Source organism: Pseudophryne corroboree, chromosome 1, assembly GCF_028390025.1.
Source record: "Pseudophryne corroboree isolate aPseCor3 chromosome 1, aPseCor3.hap2, whole genome shotgun sequence".
Taxonomy (NCBI): domain Eukaryota; kingdom Metazoa; phylum Chordata; class Amphibia; order Anura; family Myobatrachidae; genus Pseudophryne; species Pseudophryne corroboree.
Genome location: NC_086444.1, coordinates 98,121,348 through 98,141,481, shown reverse-complemented (window position 1 = coordinate 98,141,481; position 20,134 = coordinate 98,121,348).

Sequence of the window (20,134 nt, the reverse complement as noted above, 5' to 3'; positions counted from 1 at the left end):
TACAGGTGGACTACAGGTGCCAGTGGGCCCTTTATGTCCGGACATGCTGGCACTTGTGGTTCTCCAAGTGCTATGCAAAAAAGCTTAACAGCCACCATCCACCAGGTGAAGACGCTGGAAGCCCCGGGAAGGCGGCAGCCATGCAAAAGAGCTTAAAGGTCGCTGCCTCCCAGGTGAAGACGCCGGAGAAAGACGACGGAAGCCCTGGGGAGGCGGCGGCCCCCCAGGTGAAGACCCTGACTAATAAAAAAAAAATTAAAGACGGTGTGGTGTTTTTATTTTAATATTTTCTTTACAGGTGCCAGGGGGCCCTTTATGTCCAGACATGCTGGCAATTGTGGTTCTCCAAGTGCTATGCAAAAGAGCTTAACAGCCGCCGCCCACCAGGTGATGAAGCTGGAAGCCCTGGGAAGGCGACAGCCATGCTAAAGAACTTAAAGGCTGCCGCCCCCAGGTGAAGACCCTGACTAATAAACTTTTTTCTTAAAGACGGTGTGGTGTTTTTAAAGAAGAAGAGGAAGACAAAGAAGAAGGAGAAGAAGTAGAAGAAGAACAAGAAGAAGAAGAAGAAGTAGTAGTAGTAGAACAAAAATAGGCTACATTTTGCTTAAAATAAAAATAGACATTTATTTTTTAAATATATTTTGCTTGAAGTTGTCTTAATAAATAAATTCTCTCAAAAGGTGAAGAAATGACACATACTTAGGGAGACAAATATATTAGGAGAGTTAAAAACCATGCATTGTTTATTCTGCACAAGAGAGTACCATGTGAGGCAGCCATTTTGGGTCCACTACATAGATTACACTGTGCTATAAGTAAAACATGGCAGTAAGGCATACAAAGGTAAAATGAAAAGCAACTAACAGGACACCTAGTTTGCAGCTTACGCAGTAAGGAAAATGGTCTTACTCTATAATTGCTTTTAGATATCTTTCTCCTTTATATCTATTTTAAAGTGAGCTGAGGGGAAAATAGCAATACAGGGTCCAGTTACATTATAAAATAATAAAAAAAAAATTCTCTGACCAAAAAATAAAAATGTATAATAATTCTCCAACACTCTGAAGATGGTAAGCTCATACTGTGAATTGCATAAAATATTTCTATGAACCCCACTTAATCACTGTTACACACTGGTTCTCACTGAGCGGAGGCTGAGATGAGAGGGGTGTTATTCGGCAGGATCACTGGAAGTCAGCAGCCATCTTGGTACAGGGAGTGAAGCCTTCCTGAAGGAACAGTATGGAATCTGTGCAGTAGTGCTCTCCACTTTCAACACTTTTTATATACAAATAGGATAATAATGCTGAAACTCCCACATAGTCATCTAAATGGGATGTAGTCACCATCCCGGCGGTCAGCTTACCACCACAGGGATCCCAGCCACCGAATGAAGTCAGTGGGGCCAAGGACTATTCCCACTAGTTGGTGTCCATGACACCCATAGAGAGGGAATAGAACCTGTGGCAAGCGCAGCAAGCCACCAAGCTCGCAGCGTGAAGCCCACAGCAAGGGGCTTCATTTTGCTTGCCCCTCTCCCGGCATTCTGGCAGTCAGGATACCGTCATCGGTATGCTGACCACCAGGATCCCGGCCGCCGGTCAACAACGCATCTGAATTATTACTTGTGCCTGGTGTAGGATTTTCAAATATGTGTAGTTTACTGTATACAAGGATATAAAACCTTAAAGGAACTGAGATCTAAGGTGTATTACATGTAGTTATAAAAATAAGTTTATTTTATGGCAGTAGTTTCCATACAGGGGGCCGTGAGACCCTGGGGTTCCTTGGGAAAGGTGGGAAGGGGGGGATAGGGGAGGCCTTGCAGTGGTGCTGTAGTTTGGTGGTCCATGAACAATTCAAATTGCTTATACTGAATTTAATCGGCAAAACCAGTCCTTCACCACATAACTGAACCTAAGGTTAACATATTATAAACACTATTTACTTCATTTTATATTTTTTTCTAAATTTCTCACTAAGAAACTATGGTCTTGGGGTGCCATGACAGAAATTCTGAAACTCTAGGGCAGGGATGTCAAACTCGCAGCTCCTACCGCATCCTTTTGTGGCCCGCGGGCAGGGGTCCTTTTGCGGCCCAACCACCTTGCTTGCATCGAGGGCAGGAGAGTACAGCGCACACCTCTCTTGCTCCCCAGTCCAATCTCCGGCGATGGCGCGGGTATCTTAAATCAGGTGCCGGTCCGTGTTCACGGACCAGAAGCCAATCAGGAGCAGTGCCAGAGTCTTTGCTTTCTATGTGCAGTGCCATCTTCCCAAAGAAATCACCATGAAGACGGCGCCACTGCCACTGGCTACAGCACAGGCATACTGGGGAGGGGTAGCAAACTGGGGCTTCTGCCAGGCCCCTCCAGCAGCCCCTTTACCAATGCTCGTCTTTTGTTGTTTTTATAACAACATGGTGACGACACTGTAGCAAAGAGATTTTCAACCCTTTACATCTCGCGGCACACTGAACAAGATTTAAGTATTGCCAAGGCACATTCAAATATAATGGTGATGCATGGTGCAGTTGCATGTCCTATGATGTCATGTTACAGCTTCTCCATAGGTAACGCCTGAGCCACATCTGAGAAAGCCAGAAGAGCCCAACACTGCCCGGGTCCTAAATAAGAACTGGCTCTGCAACCACTAAACCCACCAGTATTGATCGTTCCAGGGCCTCAGTAACGGCAAAACACTGACGGGCCTGGATGTGCCTCTATGGCGGCACACCTGGAGACTGCTCAGGGCACACTAGTTTTCATCGTTTTGTCCTTAAATGAGGTTATCATTGAAACACTGGAACAGTAATAAACAACATAACAACAGTGGAAATTGGGTTCACGCAAAGCCTTACATAGCCAAAGATAAATAGGGACACCCTACAATAAAAATATATACATATAATAAACTGTAAGGGTTGTGTCTGTACATAGAATTTTTTTATTGAGAATTATACTTCTAGGGACTGTTTATGGACCATGGAGACAAAAAAAAAGTGAAATTTAGACTGTGTCTGTACGTTCTGGCATCACACAAAAACTACTGTATGAATTTATATCACATTTTCACTGTTGTATAGCTTAGTGACCTAGAAAAGGATTGAGCTATGTATGGTCTCGATCTAACATCAGGGAGAGGAACAATAAATGAACAACCAGATGCTTGCAGTGTGCAGGCTCCTCAAGTCCAAAAAGGATGCGGTTACAATACCAGCGCTGGCATCATAAACACTGACTAGCCCGCCAGTTGGCATGCCGAGCAACAGGGACTATTCCCATAGAGTGGGATAGAACCTGTGGCAAGCGCAACGAGCCCGCAAGGGTCTTTGTTGTGCTGGCCGAAATCCCCCCTGCTGGCCATCTGACAGACGGAATCCCGGCATCGGTATGGTGACCACCAGTCTCCCAACCACCGATCACCCAATACCAACCTGTCCAAAATGACTATACAGTATGAGTGGAATTATTACACTCACTTAGTGCAGTTGGACTTCCAGCATATAGCACTGCACTGACAGTTGGTGTTCCGGTCATGCTTCTGCAGACCTTGACTCTGCCCAGGTTATACTGTTTTCAGCTAGAAAGCTGTCCAATCTGATTTTGAATGCATTTACAGAGTCCGCCATAATTACCTTCTCCGGCAGAGAGTTCCAAATCTTTATTGCCCTGAAGAACCCCTTCCTACGTTTTGTATGGAATTTTCTCTCCTCTAACCTCAGTGAGTGTCCATGTGTCCTATACAGAGTTCTATTAATAAACAAATCCCCTGCTAACTCCTTGTAATGACCCTTTACATATTTGAAGATATTAATAATATCTCCTCTTAGACGCCTCTTTTCTAGAGTATACATATTTAACATAGTTAGCCTTTTCTCGTACTCCAGTGTCTCTAACCCTTTAATCAGTTTAGTAGCACGCCTTTGAACTCTTTCGAGTTCTCCAATATCTTTTTTATAATATGGTGCCAAAAACTTAACACAATATTCCAGGTGCGGACGTTCCAATGATTTGTACAGCGCCATGATTACATCCTCGTCCCTGGTCTCAATACCCCGTTTTATGCAAGCAAGGACTTTACTTGTCTTCTTCACTGCATTTTAACACTGTGTACTGCTATTGAGTGTATTATCTATGAGGACCCCCAAATCTTTTTCCACTACTGATACCACTATATTTTCCCCATTAAGTGAATAGGATGCAAGTTTGTTTTTAATCCCAAAATGCATAGCTTTGCATTTTTCAATATTGAACCTCATTCCCCATTTAGACACCCAGAATTCAAGTTTAAATAAGTCATTCTGTAGAGACTCCACATCTATTTCTGAATTAATTACCTTAGCCAGTTTAGTATCATCTGCAAAGATTGATACTATGCTTCCCAGGCCTATTCCTAGGTCATTAATACATATATTGAACAGTAGCGGACCAAATATGGACCCTTGTGGTATTTATACTGCTGACTACTAGTGCCCAGCTGGAGAACATCTCATTGACCACTACTCGTTGTACCCTGTTATCCAGCCAATTACCTATCCATGTACAAAATAGTGTATCCTAGACCAAGTTCCCTTAATTTGATGATCAGTCTCTTGTGAAGCACTGTATTGAAGGCTTTTGCAAAATCTAAATAGACCACATCCACTGCTTTTCCCTGGTTAAGATTATCGCTCACTTCGTCGTAGAAGCTAATTAAGTTAGTTTGACATGATCTGTCGCTCACAAACCCATGCTAACTCCTGCTCATAAATTTAGTATTCCGCAGATAATCCTCTATGCTATCCCTCAAAATTCCTTCCAATATTTTACCCACTATAGAGGTTAAACTAACTGGTCTATAGTACCCAGGATGATTTTTTAGAACCCTTTTTAAATAATGGCACTACCTCAGCTATACGCCAATCCATCGGTACCATACCCGATTTAATGGAACTATAGAAAATCAAGTATAAGGGTCTTGCAAGCTGTGCCTTAAGCTCCATAATAACCCTCGTATGAAAACCATTTGGTCCCGGTGATTTATAAATCTTTATGTTGCTTAGTCTCTCCAGGACTATTTCCTCACTTAAACAAGCATCTAGCCAAGAATCATTACCTTCACTGTCGTTATGCACTACTAACACCGTCTGATCCTCCCTGGTGGAAAAAAAGCTGTTCAGTATATCCGCTTTTATTTTGACATTGTTTCCAAGGCTCACAGTTCATCTTTTAATGGGCCTATGTTCTATTTTTTTAACCCTTTAATGTTTATGTATTTATAAAACTCTTTGGGATTGGCTTTATTCTCTATAGCAATTTGTTTTTCGTTTACAATTGTAGCTGCCCTTATTACTTTTTTGCATCTTTTATTGCATTCTTTGTAATACTGGAATGACTCCTCCCCTCCATTAGTTTTAAATGCTTTAAAAGAACACCTCTTTTTAGCCATTGCTTCTTTGACATCCTTATTAAGCCACATTGATTTGAGTCTATTACTCTTGCATTTACTGCCCAAGGGTATGAATTTGTGAATATTGCTATCAAGCAACCCTTTTAAAGCATCCCACATTTCCGATGTGTCTTTACTATGAAACAAAACTTCCCAGTCAATGTCGTTTAGCATATTGAAGTTAGCTTTTCTAAAGTTGAATGTTTTTGTTGATTCCTTATAGCTATGTTTCTTGAAACTGATGCTGAATGTGATCATATAGTGATCACTGTTTCCCAAGGTCTCCCCAACTGTAATGTTTGATATAATGTCCACATTATTGGTAATAACTTGGTCCAGAACATTATAACCTCTGGTTGGGTCCTCGACTAATTGAGACAAGTATTGATCCTTTAATGTGTTCAGAATCCTGCTGCTCCTAATTTTTACACATGAATCGTTACTCCAGTTTATACCTGGATAGTTAAAAATACCCTAACACTAGGATGTCCCCCATTCCCGCAGCTTTTTCAATTTGCTGTGAGAGCAGTTCCTCGTCACGTATGCTAATATCTGGTTGCTTGTAGCACGTGCCAATTACTAGTTTCTTTATTTCAGTGCCCCCACTAGTGATCTCAACCCATAGTGATTCCACATTATCACCAGTCCCCTCGTAAATAACATATATTAAGTTTGGTTTTAGAGATGGTTTTACATAGAGACATACCCCTCCACCCCTTTTGGTAGCCCTGTCCCTCCTGAGAAGTGAATATCCCTCCAAATTAGTAACCCAGTCGTGAGAGTCGTCCCACCATGTTTCCGAAATACCTATAATATCATACTGATTTTTTGATACTTGCCATTCCAATTCCCCCATTTTACCTGATAGGCATCTTGCTTTCGCAAGCAGACATTTTATGTTAATATTTCCTTTGCCCTTTTGCTTTAATGGTAACTTACCATTATTTACAAGTGCCTTTCTAGAATTACTCTTACCAACTGTTATTCTATTCTCTACCTTACCCCCCATCAGGGGTTAAGGTGCAATCAGTGAGATTGCTGGACTATTCAGGGAGTTTGGGAGATTTCTTCTATTTCAGGGAGTCTCCTGCAGAATGAGGGAGAGTAGGCAAGTATGTTTATACCAACAGAATAATGTACAAAAAGACAGCAAACTACATGTACAGTAGTTTAATTTGGACCACATGGCCTGCCTGGTAGTGGTATCACATCCTATAGCAACAATACACTGTTCAACACTTAAGTCACGTAATCGGTCAGGCAGAGATGCACCTCTCTGCCGGTAACCTCAGGGTACCATGTGTAAAATGTGGCACTGGTGCTCCCGAACTGTACCATGTGGAACGCAAAACGGGATATAAGCAGCTAGCTACTCCTGTGGAATGCAACAACTTCTAATGCAGCTACCAGTTAGCAAGCAACATCAGTGCACATGTGCAGACCAGTAGGGACCATATGGTAGCACTGATCCCAAGTTTTGAATGACCAGCTAAACTACAGGAATAATTTATTAAACTCAATAAAACAGGAGTTAAAGGGAATGTCTCATATCAGCACATCCCTAGGCATACAATGCTAGCAAACTCAATGTGGTATTAGAATATTACTAGAGATGTGCACAGGACCATTTTTGCTGGATTTGCAATTGGCCCTGATTCGTCATCCGGCTTTGTATTTGGTTTTTGCCAAACTGCCGTGACTGGTTTTGTTTTTTTGTTTTCAAAAATTGACAAACAAAACTAAAATCACATAATTTGGGCCTTTTTTTTGTTCCATGGGGGTGATTCAGACCTGATCCTAGATGTGCTAAATTTAGCACATTTATGATCAGATTCTCTGACATGCGGGGGGACGCCCAGCACAGGGCTAGTATGCCCCACATGTTAGGCGCCCGCATGAGACCCACAGCCATTTTTGTGATAGCATCGGCTGCGTATGATGTCATGCAGCTGCACCGACTACGCCCCCTGTTTCTCCGTTGCCGCCCCTGTTTTGAAGTCTCGTCCCCGCAATACTCCATCTCCGTCTTTGAAATGGAGCGTTGCCTCCCCCCCCGTGACCATCTCTGCCTCATAGACAGGCAGAAGCAATCACATTTTCTGTGGGGCGCCGTAGAAAATGCAGGCGCATGCGCAGGATGGGCCCTGCGCAGGATCCCGCATCCTCTTAGCAATTTTTACCGTTGGATCGCTTATTGCGATTGCGATCCAACCTTAATCAGGCTCTATTTGTAAAATCTAAAATATACATCACAAGATTAGATGCCACTAAGGCCCTCATTCCGAGTTGTTCGCTCGCAAGCTGCTTTTAGCAGCTTTGCACACGCTAAGTCGCCGCCTACTGGGTGTGAATCTTAGCTTCTCAAAATTGCGACAGACGGATTCGCAATATTGCGAATAGACCTTTCTTAGCAGTTTCTGAGTAGCTCCGGACTTACTCAGCCATTGCGATCAGTTCAGTCAGTTTCGTTCCTGGTTTGACGTCACAAACACACCCAGCGTTCGCCCAGACACTCCCCCGTTTCTCCAGCCACTCCCGCGTTTTTCCCAGAAACGGTAGCGTTTTTTCCAACACACCCACAAAACGGCCAGTTTCCACCCAGAAACACCCACTTCCTGTCAATCACATTACGATCACCAGAACGAAGAAAAAAACTCGTAATGCCGTGAGTAAAATACCTAACTGCATAGCAAATTTACTTGGCGCAGTCGCACTGCGGGCATTGCGCATGCGCAGTAAGCGGAAAATCGCAAAATAACAAAAATCGGCAACGAGCGAACAACTCAGAATGACCACCTAAGTGAGCAAAACTGCCGACAAATGGCAGTAATAAAATTTTTCTCATGTAATAATTTTAAGTCACATTTTCCTTAGGTCAGTCATGTAAAAGACAAAAGCCTCAAACCAGAAATAACCAGTCTTAGCCGGTCTGGTGGGGTGTGTGAGGTCATGCTGTGATGTCATAATGGAAACTGCCTATGTCAGGGCTATGCTGTTGCTGTCTCTTGCATATGCTTTCAGAGGCCTGGCACGGCATAGCACACTGGTAGAAGGTTAGTGACTGGACAAAGATAAGAGCAGCTTATTTTGAATCGTCGGCAGACGTTTAGCATGACTATTATAATATATGATTTACGACCTTGGGGATAGCATAGTATTGGATAAAAACAAAATCTCACACCTACTGGGACAGTGCCATTACTTAACATCCACAAGCGGCTGCAAATGGGCCATTGGAGATATATGAAGGGTGCTTTACTCTCTCTCTCTCTCTCTGCCTGCCTAAATCCCAGTGTGCCAGTGTTGCACGCTGATCCATTTTTATTAATATGTAGAGATGTAAGAGAATTAAATTGTGCTTTAATCATTACCTTTGTTTTTATCCAATACTATATACAGATGTAGCCATGCTGATCATGGCTACATCTGAGGGAAACGTGCACCCTCGACGCAGCTATGCGCACCTGTGCCTAGCTATGTCGAGTTGCAGCATTTGCCGCCCCCATCCATGTGAATGGGGCACACACATGTCTTAGATGTCCAGATGTACGCGGTGCGGTCGCGACTAACAAGGCGCAATCGCCTTAAGATGTAGCCACAATGAGAATAGCTACATTTGTACAGTTGTAATTCCTGTTAGCATCAGAAATGAATGCTATGGTGGTTATGACTGTCCCCCTCCCCCCTCATTCCCACTCAGGGAGTGTGGGGGGAGGGGGACAGTCATAACCCATAGGGGTACAGGGGAAACCACCGGTGGGCCCTACTGTCTGGGGGCCCACCTCCTCGTCTATGGATCAGGTCCCGTCTGTGCACTTGAATTGTACATTATACATATTATCTACAGTGCATTGCAGTTATTAATCTGGTACATTATCATGCATGTACTAGCAGTATTTACTATATATATTTATCATGGGCCCTATACCATGTTAGCCAAGCCTCTGTGGCAGCAGGCCACACCCCTAAGCATGGGCCTTTACCTCTGCATTCCCCCGGTGGGCTCTCCATGCCCCACTCATTTCTTGCTCTCTTTTTTCACTCTCTAACCATTGACGTATAGGTGCGTTTTTCTCCTGCCGGGTAAATAGGTCAAGATATCAGATTTGAGGTGACAGATGGGAAGACTGGGTTAGGCAAGGTTAGTTGGAGGGCGGGTGGTCTGGGCAAACCAGGGACGTGCAGTCAGGGAAGGCAGGGGAGGCAGTGCCTCCCCTGTCGTTAATGATTAAAATAATATAAAGAAGATACTTATGACACATACTGTATTCTGTGTCATAAGTATCTCCTTTATATTAATCTAATCATTATCCCTGTTTAAATGTGTTTGGGAGGCACCGATCGTGGTGCCTCCCAGTGTGAATGGGGAAGGGTGTGGGAGCGGGGGGCGGGGGTGGGCGGGGCCTAGCCATGGGTATTAAAAGTCCATTGGAAATGCATGGGAAAGCGGCACCATTAGAGGCGCTGCTTTCATACAGGGACGTGCTTTCAACCCATGAAAGCACACCCCTGTCAGTGAGGCCACAGTGATTGGCCAGAGGATCCGTCACTGGATCCGCTGCCATCACTATATGGGTGCGCGGAGGTGTGGGCATTGGTGGCAGTGAGAGTATTAGTGGCACTGCCATTCTGCAGAGTTTGGCAGCGGAGCAGTACCAATTTCAAAAATGGCACCTCAGCGTAATTTTTTAAATTCAAGATGGCAACCACGAGCCAATCACGGCTCGCTGCGTCATCACCCCGGCCCCTCCGGCTGACTTATATAAGTCAGCACGAGGCATCGGCGTCAGTCCGACGGCGGAAGAGCTCCTGAAGAAAGAAGACGCTGGAAGTCCTGGATGGGCTGTAACCATGCAAAGGAGCTTAAAGGCCGCCGCCCCCAGGTGAAGACCCTGAATAATAAACTTTTTTTTAAAGATGGTGTGGTGTTTTTATTTTAATATTTTCTTTACAGGTGGACTACAGGTGCCAGTGGGCCCTTTATGTCCGGACATGCTGGCACTTGTGGTTCTCCAAGTGCTATGCAAAAGAGCTTAACGGCTGCCGCCCACCAGGTGAAGACGCTGGAAGCCCTGGGAAGGCGGCAGCCATGCAAAAGAGCTTAAAGGCCGCTGCCTCCCCGGTGAAGACGCTGGAAGCCCTGGGGAGGCGGCGGCTCCCCAGGTGAAGGCGTCGGAAGCCCTGGAGAGGCGGCAGCCATGCAAAAAAGCTTAAAGGCCGCCGCCCCCAGGTGAAGACCCTGACTAATAAACTTTTTTTTAAAGACGGAGTGGTGTTTTTATTTTAATATTTTTTTTACAGGTGGACTACAGGTGCCAGTGGGCCCTTTATGTCCGGACATGCTGGCACTTGTGGTTCTCCAAGTGCTATGCAAAAAAGCTTAACATCCACCATCCACCAGGTGAAGACGCTGGAAGCCCCGGGAAGGCGGCAGCCATCCATGCAAAAGAGCTTAAAGGCCGCTGCCTCCCAGGTGAAGACGCCGGAGAAAGACGACGGAAGCCCTGGGGAGGCGGCGGCCCCCCAGGTGAAGACCCTGACTAATAAAAAAAAAATTAAAGACGGTGTGGTGTTTTTATTTTAATATTTTCTTTACAGGTGCCAGGGGGCCCTTTATGTCCAGACATGCTGGCAATTGTGGTTCTCCAAGTGCTATGCAAAAGAGCTTAACAGCCGCCGCCCACCAGGTGATGAAGCTGGAAGCCCTGGGAGGGCGACAGCCATGCTAATGTGAGAGGGTGCGGCTGCTGTGTGGTGGTGCCTGCTGCCGTGCAGGTGTAGACTCGGTACTCACCAGGCGCCGCTCTCTCTCACCTTCAGGTACCGGAACCTTCAACGGACCTGGAAATCTTCAGTCGGATCCGGACACGGCGATTCCCTCTCGGAGCTGACCGACGAGCCAGCTGAGGATAGAAAGGTTTACCTTAAGGGGGGTATCGACCCTTCTTCCACTGGAACAGGGGATACCCCAGGGGTGACCGCGACCTTCACCGGTTGGGTGAAAGGTCATCACTGGCACAAAGCCTCAGCCACCCAGCTTTCACACACTCGCGCTCTCGCACGTAGTGTGATGAAAGGGATTCTCACGTCCGTGAGCAATCCTGACTCCGGCGCTCGGGGACAGACAAGGGACAAACGTACACGGATGCTACTCACCGTCACAAGTCTTGCACTCCGATCTTCTCCACTTACAGGTCCCTGTAAGGAGGCAAAGAGAAACAGCCGTGCAGGGCCTAACTCTAACCTAGTGTGCGTCCGCTACACTAGCTACATAAACAGAGCCCTCAAACTAGCTCGTGTGGGTGGTGCGACACAACTATGCACAACTTAAACAACACATAACTTTGCCCTGCACGGTAACAACATACATCACACTATCGGAATACAAGATCACACGCTGTTGTCCCTTTAAATCCCTACCTGCCGCTGGAAGGGGGTGGGCACCGCACGGCCTACCCACCTCCTGTGCCTTCCCTCATGTGGGCCTCAGCTCTGCCTTCCTAAATACCTCGGGGTGGCCTGGGCCTAGTGCCCAGGGCCACCTGTACTCACCTCGGGGGCTCTTATTCACTGGGCCTAGCGCCCCCTAGCTGCACACAGGCCGGAGGCCTGATTTCACCCACGGGCCTAGCGCCCGCCTAACTTGTTGCCCGTCGGGTGACCTGGGCCTTGTGCCCAAGGTCACCTTATTGTATCCCTAATTGGCCACAAATACACTAGGGCCTAACGCCCTCTAATGCCCACAGGCCTATTGCCTGATTTGCCCCCGGGCCTAATGCCCGCCTAACTGGTGCCGCAGGGGTAGGGTGGCTTGGGCCTAATGCCCAAACCACCTAATCAAATATTGGGCCCCAAACCTCCTATCTGCGCAACAGGCCTAGTGCCTGAATTGTGCCCTCGGGCCTAATGCCCGTCCCTGGTGGCGAGGGAGGAAGAGGGGAGGGGGTGAAGGTTGCCTCACCGAGGCCTCACCTGATCCACGGGGTCTCCGGCACTCTCTTCTGCCGCTGACCCGTCCTGGCCAGCGGCGCCGCAGTCTCACCTCCGCGTCCAGCCGCCGCTGGACATCTTCCTCCTGCAGGCCAACGTCTTCCGGCCTCTTCAGCGGCCACCGGAGCTCTTCTCCCCACGGCCGCCGTCTTCTTCGTCTACGCCGTCTTGGCTCCCCGTCCGGCTCTTCTTCTCCCCTCCGCGCGGCGTCTTCTTTCTTCTTTTCGCTCTTCCGCGCGCTCCGTCCCTTCGGCTCCCGACCGGCGTCTGACGTCAGACGCCGGGGGCGGGGCCTATGACGCGGCGAGCGCCGATTGGCTCGCCGCGTCCCTTTCTGACTGGCTGCCGCTCCGGGAGCCGCGATTGGCTCCCGGAGGGCGCCAACATTTGAATCCTCCAGCAGCCTCCTGTCCGGTGCAGGGAAAAGGGTAATCCCTGCACCGGACACCCGCCGCCACGCACCCAGCGCTGGGGACAGACAAGCTGCCCCAGCGCTGCCCCCAGCTAGGGACAGCAACACAGATGTGCCCACAGGGCACATCTTTACATTTCCCCCCCCTTTTTTCTTTGTAGTCCCTACAAAGTTCCTCACGACGTCCATTGTCCGCGGGTCAGGGAATTCCGAGGTCCCTCCGGCGAGGTTGTGTTCGAGGGTCCAGCCCGGACAGGCTGTGACCCCACATCCTTCCACCTCCAGCTCCGGGTTTCTCTTACGTCCTGACCTCCATCGGCGGATCCTCTGGGGGAGTGGCATCTCCTCACGGTCGCTCGACGTTGGCCACCAAGGGGAATCTTCTTCCACGGGGACAACAGTCACCCACTCTTGACCTCCGTTATCGTCTGTGGCTTCGTCCCTGTCTTCAGGGGGTGGTACCGACCACCACCCAACAGTTGAATCCTCCGGGGCATCCGTTTCCTCCCGGGCAACAACCACCGTCTGTCGCATCTCCTCGTGGGGCATCTCCAAAGGTCCCCTGTCTTCCTCTGGAACGGGTCCTCCCACGGCATCGCGATCCTGTCCCCGTACGTCCGTCCATTTCGGCACTCCCGGCAGGTATTCTTGCTCCAGGACTATCTCCTCCTCTTCACGGAGGGCATTCAACTGGGAGCATGACTCCACCCGATCCTGCCAGTCACTCTCGTCGGCGCTTCCGATGCCAGAGTCGTCCTCCATCTGTTCTGGGAGGGATTCGTCGGCGGACAGCTCACCGTAATCCGAGTCTTCCTCCGATATCTGGACTGGGGTATTATTTTCCTCCTCAGCGTACTTAGTCCTTTCCGCTGGCACCTCTGTTTCCTCAGCGTACTCCTTCGCTTCCGCTGGATTCTTTACTTCCTCAGCGTACTCCTTCGCTTCCGCTGGCATCTCTTGGTACCCAGGACACTCCTGTTCCGCACGTCCTGGTCGTGGACGGTTCCATCGCGGGGAGATCCCGGACGTCTCAGTCACTGGGTCTTCACGCTTTTCTTCGCAGCGTGGCCTCTTCACCTCCCAGTCGTCCACCTCCGCCTCATGCGGGAAAGGATTCTGCCTTACTGGGGTCACTTTCTTGGGACAGAGCAGGTCCGCGGCATCTTCCCAGGGGCACTCACTGGCCGCATGTCCTGGTCGCCGACACTTCCAACAAGGGAGGGCCACTGCCACCTTCTCCAAGACGGGTCCCTTGTCCACCTCATTCACTGGGGAATCTTCACCCGTTTGTTCCGGCTCAGAGGAAATGTGCACCTGCGAACTAACTTCCAGCAGGGTCTTCCGCTCCATTTCCCTGGTTTCCTCCTCCCATCTCTGGGCGCGACCATCCGCAATCATCCGGTCTTCATTCCACGGACAGTCGGGAAGCGCATGTCCTCTCGCCTCGCAGAGCGCACACACAGGCTCTGCAGCCACCCGGTCCCAAAGCTGCTGACGAGACTCCGTCATCTGCTTCACCGTGGCCTCGTAGTCCGTCCTGTCTTCTGTCCATGGACATTCCAGGAGCCGATGTCGGGGATCTCCATAGTTTTCACACCGGGAATCAACCTCGTCTTCGCTCAACTCTTCGTCCCAAGGACAACTGTTGTGCTCATGCCCGTAGTTTCCGCAGAGCAAACACCAGGACTCCTTCGCTTGGCCCTTCTGACGTCTTCGGCCCGCTTCCTGGACCACCTTCTTTGGGGACGTCTCTTGCCAAGTGCACTCGCTGGCAAAGTGACCTGTTTGCCGACATTTCTTGCAGGGCGTCACAGCGGCTTTCTTGCGCCCCTTCTCCCGGCGCTCTTCTTTTCCACGCTGGACCGACCGCTGCACCATCTTCAGGATGTCTGCCCCAGACACCGTCACCAAGTCGCTCTGGTCCGCACACATCCGGGGGTGAGTCTTCTCCGGAGCCGTCCGCGGGGAGGTCTTCTTGGTGGCGTTCCACATCGTGTCCGTGATCCGGTCTCTTTTATCCTGCCGACTACGCCAAGTGTGAGAGGGTGCGGCTGCTGTGTGGTGGTGCCTGCTGCCGTGCAGGTGTAGACTCGGTACTCACCAGGCGCCGCTCTCTCTCACCTTCAGGTACCGGAACCTTCAACGGACCTGGAAATCTTCAGTCGGATCCGGACACGGCGATTCCCTCTCGGAGCTGACCGACGAGCCAGCTGAGGATAGAAAGGTTTACCTTAAGGGGGGTATCGACCCTTCTTCCACTGGAACAGGGGATACCCCAGGGGTGACCGCGACCTTCACCGGTTGGGTGAAAGGTCATCACTGGCACAAAGCCTCAGCCACCCAGCTTTCACACACTCGCGCTCTCGCACGTAGTGTGATGAAAGGGATTCTCACGTCCGTGAGCAATCCTGACTCCGGCGCTCGGGGACAGACAAGGGACAAACGTACACGGATGCTACTCACCGTCACAAGTCTTGCACTCCGATCTTCTCCACTTACAGGTCCCTGTAAGGAGGCAAAGAGAAACAGCCGTGCAGGGCCTAACTCTAACCTAGTGTGCGTCCGCTACACTAGCTACATAAACAGAGCCCTCAAACTAGCTCGTGTGGGTGGTGCGACACAACTATGCACAACTTAAACAACACATAACTTTGCCCTGCACGGTAACAACATACATCACACTATCGGAATACAAGATCACACGGTGTTGTCCCTTTAAATCCCTACCTGCCGCTGGAAGGGGGTGGGCACCGCACGGCCTACCCACCTCCTGTGCCTTCCCTCATGTGGGCCTCAGCTCTGCCTTCCTAAATACCTCGGGGTGGCCTGGGCCTAGTGCCCAGGGCCACCTGTACTCACCTCGGGGGCTCTTATTCACTGGGCCTAGCGCCCCCTAGCTGCACACAGGCCGGAGGCCTGATTTCACCCACGGGCCTAGCGCCCGCCTAACTTGTTGCCCGTCGGGTGACCTGGGCCTTGTGCCCAAGGTCACCTTATTGTATCCCTAATTGGCCACAAATACACTAGGGCCTAACGCCCTCTAATGCCCACAGGCCTATTGCCTGATTTGCCCCCGGGCCTAATGCCCGCCTAACTGGTGCCGCAGGGGTAGGGTGGCTTGGGCCTAATGCCCAAACCACCTAATCAAATATTGGGCCCCAAACCTCCTATCTGCGCAACAGGCCTAGTGCCTGAATTGTGCCCTCGGGCCTAATGCCCGTCCCTGGTGGCGAGGGAGGAAGAGGGGAGGGGGTGAAGGTTGCCTCACCGAGGCCTCACCTGATCCACGGGGTCTCCGGCACTCTCTTCTGCCGCTGACCCGTCCTGGCCAGCGGCGCCGCAGTCTCTCCTCCGCGTCCAGCCGCCGCTGGACATCTTCCTCCTGCAGGCCGACGTCTTCCGGCCTCTTCAGCGGCCACCGGAGCTCTTCTCCCCACGGCCGCCGTCTTCTTCGTCTACGCCATCTTGGCTCCCCGTCCGGCTCTTCTTCTCCCCTCCGCGCGGCGTCTTCTTTCTTCTTTTCGCTCTTCCGCGCGCTCCGTCCCTTCGGCTCCCGCCCGGCGTCTGACGTCAGACGCCGGGGGCGGGGCCTATGACGCGGCGAGCGCCGATTGGCTCGCCGCGTCCCTCTCTGACTGGCTGCCGCTCCGGGAGCCGCGATTGGCTCCCGGAGGGCGCCAACATTTGAATCCTCCAGCAGCCTCCTGTCCGGTGCAGGGAAAAGGGTAATCCCTGCACCGGACACCCGCCGCCACGCACCCAGCGCTGGGGACAGACAAGCTGCCCCAGCGCTGCCCCCAGCTAGGGACAGCAACACAGATGTGCCCACAGGGCACATCTTTACATTTCCCCCCCCTTTTTCCTTTGTAGTCCCTACAAAGTTCCTCACGACGTCCATTGTCCGCGGGTCAGGGAATTCCGAGGTCCCTCCGGCGAGGTTGTGTTCGAGGGTCCAGCCCGGACAGGCTGTGACCCCACATCCTTCCACCTCCAGCTCCGGGTTCCTCTTACGTCCTGACCTCCATCGGCGGATCCTCTGGGGGAGTGGCATCTCCTCACGGTCGCTCGACGTTGGCCACCAAGGGGAATCTTCTTCCACGGGGACAACAGTCACCCACTCTTGACCTCCGTTATCGTCTGTGGCTTCGTCCCTGTCTTCAGGGGGTGGTACCGACCACCACCCAACAGTTGAATCCTCCGGGGCATCCGTTTCCTCCCGGGCAACAACCACCGTCTGTCGCATCTCCTCGTGGGGCATCTCCAAAGGTCCCCTGTCTTCCTCTGGAACGGGTCCTCCCACGGCATCGCGATCCTGTCCCCGTACGTCCGTCCATTTCGGCACTCCCGGCAGGTATTCTTGCTCCAGGACTATCTCCTCCTCTTCACGGAGGGCATTCAACTGGGAGCATGACTCCACCCGATCCTGCCAGTCACTCTCGTCGGCGCTTCCGATGCCAGAGTCGTCCTTCATCTGTTCTGGGAGGGATTCGTCGGCGGACAGCTCACCGTAATCCGAGTCTTCCTCCGATATCTGGACTGGGGTATTATTTTCCTCCTCAGCGTACTTAGTCCTTTCCGCTGGCACCTCTGTTTCCTCAGCGTACTCCTTCGCTTCCGCTGGATTCTTTACTTCCTCAGCGTACTCCTTCGCTTCCGCTGGCATCTCTTGGTACCCAGGACACTCCTGTTCCGCACGTCCTGGTCGTGGACGGTTCCATCGCGGGGAGATCCCGGACGTCTCAGTCACTGGGTCTTCACGCTTTTCTTCGCAGCGTGGTCTCTTCACCTCCCAGTCGTCCACCTCCGCCTCATGCGGGAAAGGATTCTGCCTTACTGGGGTCACTTTCTTGGGACAGAGCAGGTCCGCGGCATCTTCCCAGGGGCACTCACTGGCCGCATGTCCTGGTCGCCGACACTTCCAACAAGGGAGGGCCACTGCCACCTTCTCCAAGACGGGTCCCTTGTCCACCTCATTCACTGGGGAATCTTCACCCGTTTGTTCCGGCTCAGAGGAAATGTGCACCTGCGAACTAACTTCCAGCAGGGTCTTCCGCTCCATTTCCCTGGTTTCCTCCTCCCATCTCTGGGCGCGACCATCCGCAATCATCCGGTCTTCATTCCACGGACAGTCGGGAAGCGCATGTCCTCTCGCCTCGCAGAGCGCACACACAGGCTCTGCAGCCACCCGGTCCCAAAGCTGCTGACGAGACTCCGTCATCTGCTTCACCGTGGCCTCGTAGTCCGTCCTGTCTTCTGTCCATGGACATTCCAGGAGCCGATGTCGGGGATCTCCATAGTTTTCACACCGGGAATCAACCTCGTCTTCGCTCAACTCTTCGTCCCAAGGACAACTGTTGTGCTCATGCCCGTAGTTTCCGCACAGCAAACACCAGGACTCCTTCGCTTGGCCCTTCTGACGTCTTCGGCCCGCTTCCTGGACCACCTTCTTTGGGGACGTCTCTTGCCAAGTGCACTCGCTGGCAAAGTGACCTGTTTGCCGACATTTCTTGCAGGGCGTCACAGCGGCTTTCTTGCGCCCCTTCTCCCGGCGCTCTTCTTTTCCACGCTGGACCGACCGCTGCACCATCTTCAGGATGTCTGCCCCAGACACCGTCACCAAGTCGCTCTGGTCCGCACACATCCGGGGGTGAGTCTTCTCCGGAGCCGTCCGCAGGGAGGTCTTCTTGGTGGCGTTCCACATCGTGTCCGTGATCCGGTCTCTTTTATCCTGCCGACTACGCCAAGTGTGAGAGGGTGCGGCTGCTGTGTGGTGGTGCCTGCTGCCGTGCAGGTGTAGACTCGGTACTCACCAGGCGCCGCTCTCTCTCACCTTCAGGTACCGGAACCTTCAACGGACCTGGAAATCTTCAGTCGGATCCGGACACGGCGATTCCCTCTCGGAGCTGACCGACGAGCCAGCTGAGGATAGAAAGGTTTACCTTAAGGGGGGTATCGACCCTTCTTCCACTGGAACAGGGGATACCCCAGGGGTGACCGCGACCTTCACCGGTTGGGTGAAAGGTCATCACTGGCACAAAGCCTCAGCCACCCAGCTTTCACACACTCGCGCTCTCGCACGTAGTGTGATGAAAGGGATTCTCACGTCCGTGAGCAATCCTGACTCCGGCGCTCGGGGACAGACAAGGGACAAACGTACACGGATGCTACTCACCGTCACAAGTCTTGCACTCCGATCTTCTCCACTTACAGGTCCCTGTAAGGAGGCAAAGAGAAACAGCCGTGCAGGGCCTAACTCTAACCTAGTGTGCGTCCGCTACACTAGCTACATAAACAGAGCCCTCAAACTAGCTCGTGTGGGTGGTGCGACACAACTATGCACAACTTAAACAACACATAACTTTGCCCTGCACGGTAACAACATACATCACACTATCGGAATACAAGATCACACGGTGTTGTCCCTTTAAATCCCTACCTGCCGCTGGAAGGGGGTGGGCACCGCACGGCCTACCCACCTCCTGTGCCTTCCCTCATGTGGGCCTCAGCTCTGCCTTCCTAAATACCTCGGGGTGGCCTGGGCCTAGTGCCCAGGGCCACCTGTACTCACCTCGGGGGCTCTTATTCACTGGGCCTAGCGCCCCCTAGCTGCACACAGGCCGGAGGCCTGATTTCACCCACGGGCCTAGCGCCCGCCTAACTTGTTGCCCGTCGGGTGACCTGGGCCTTGTGCCCAAGGTCACCTTATTGTATCCCTAATTGGCCACAAATACACTAGGGCCTAACGCCCTCTAATGCCCACAGGCCTATTGCCTGATTTGCCCCCGGGCCTAATGCCCGCCTAACTGGTGCCGCAGGGGTAGGGTGGCTTGGGCCTAATGCCCAAACCACCTAATCAAATATTGGGCCCCAAACCTCCTATCTGCGCAACAGGCCTAGTGCCTGAATTGTGCCCTCGGGCCTAATGCCCGTCCCTGGTGGCGAGGGAGGAAGAGGGGAGGGGGTGAAGGTTGCCTCACCGAGGCCTCACCTGATCCACGGGGTCTCCGGCACTCTCTTCTGCCGCTGACCCGTCCTGGCCAGCGGCGCCGCAGTCTCTCCTCCGCGTCCAGCCGCCGCTGGACATCTTCCTCCTGCAGGCCGACGTCTTCCGGCCTCTTCAGCGGCCACCGGAGCTCTTCTCCCCACGGCCGCCGTCTTCTTCGTCTACGCCGTCTTGGCTCCCCGTCCGGCTCTTCTTCTCCCCTCCGCGCGGCGTCTTCTTTCTTCTTTTCGCTCTTCCGCGCGCTCCGTCCCTTCGGCTCCCGCCCGGCGTCTGACGTCAGACGCCGGGGCCTATGA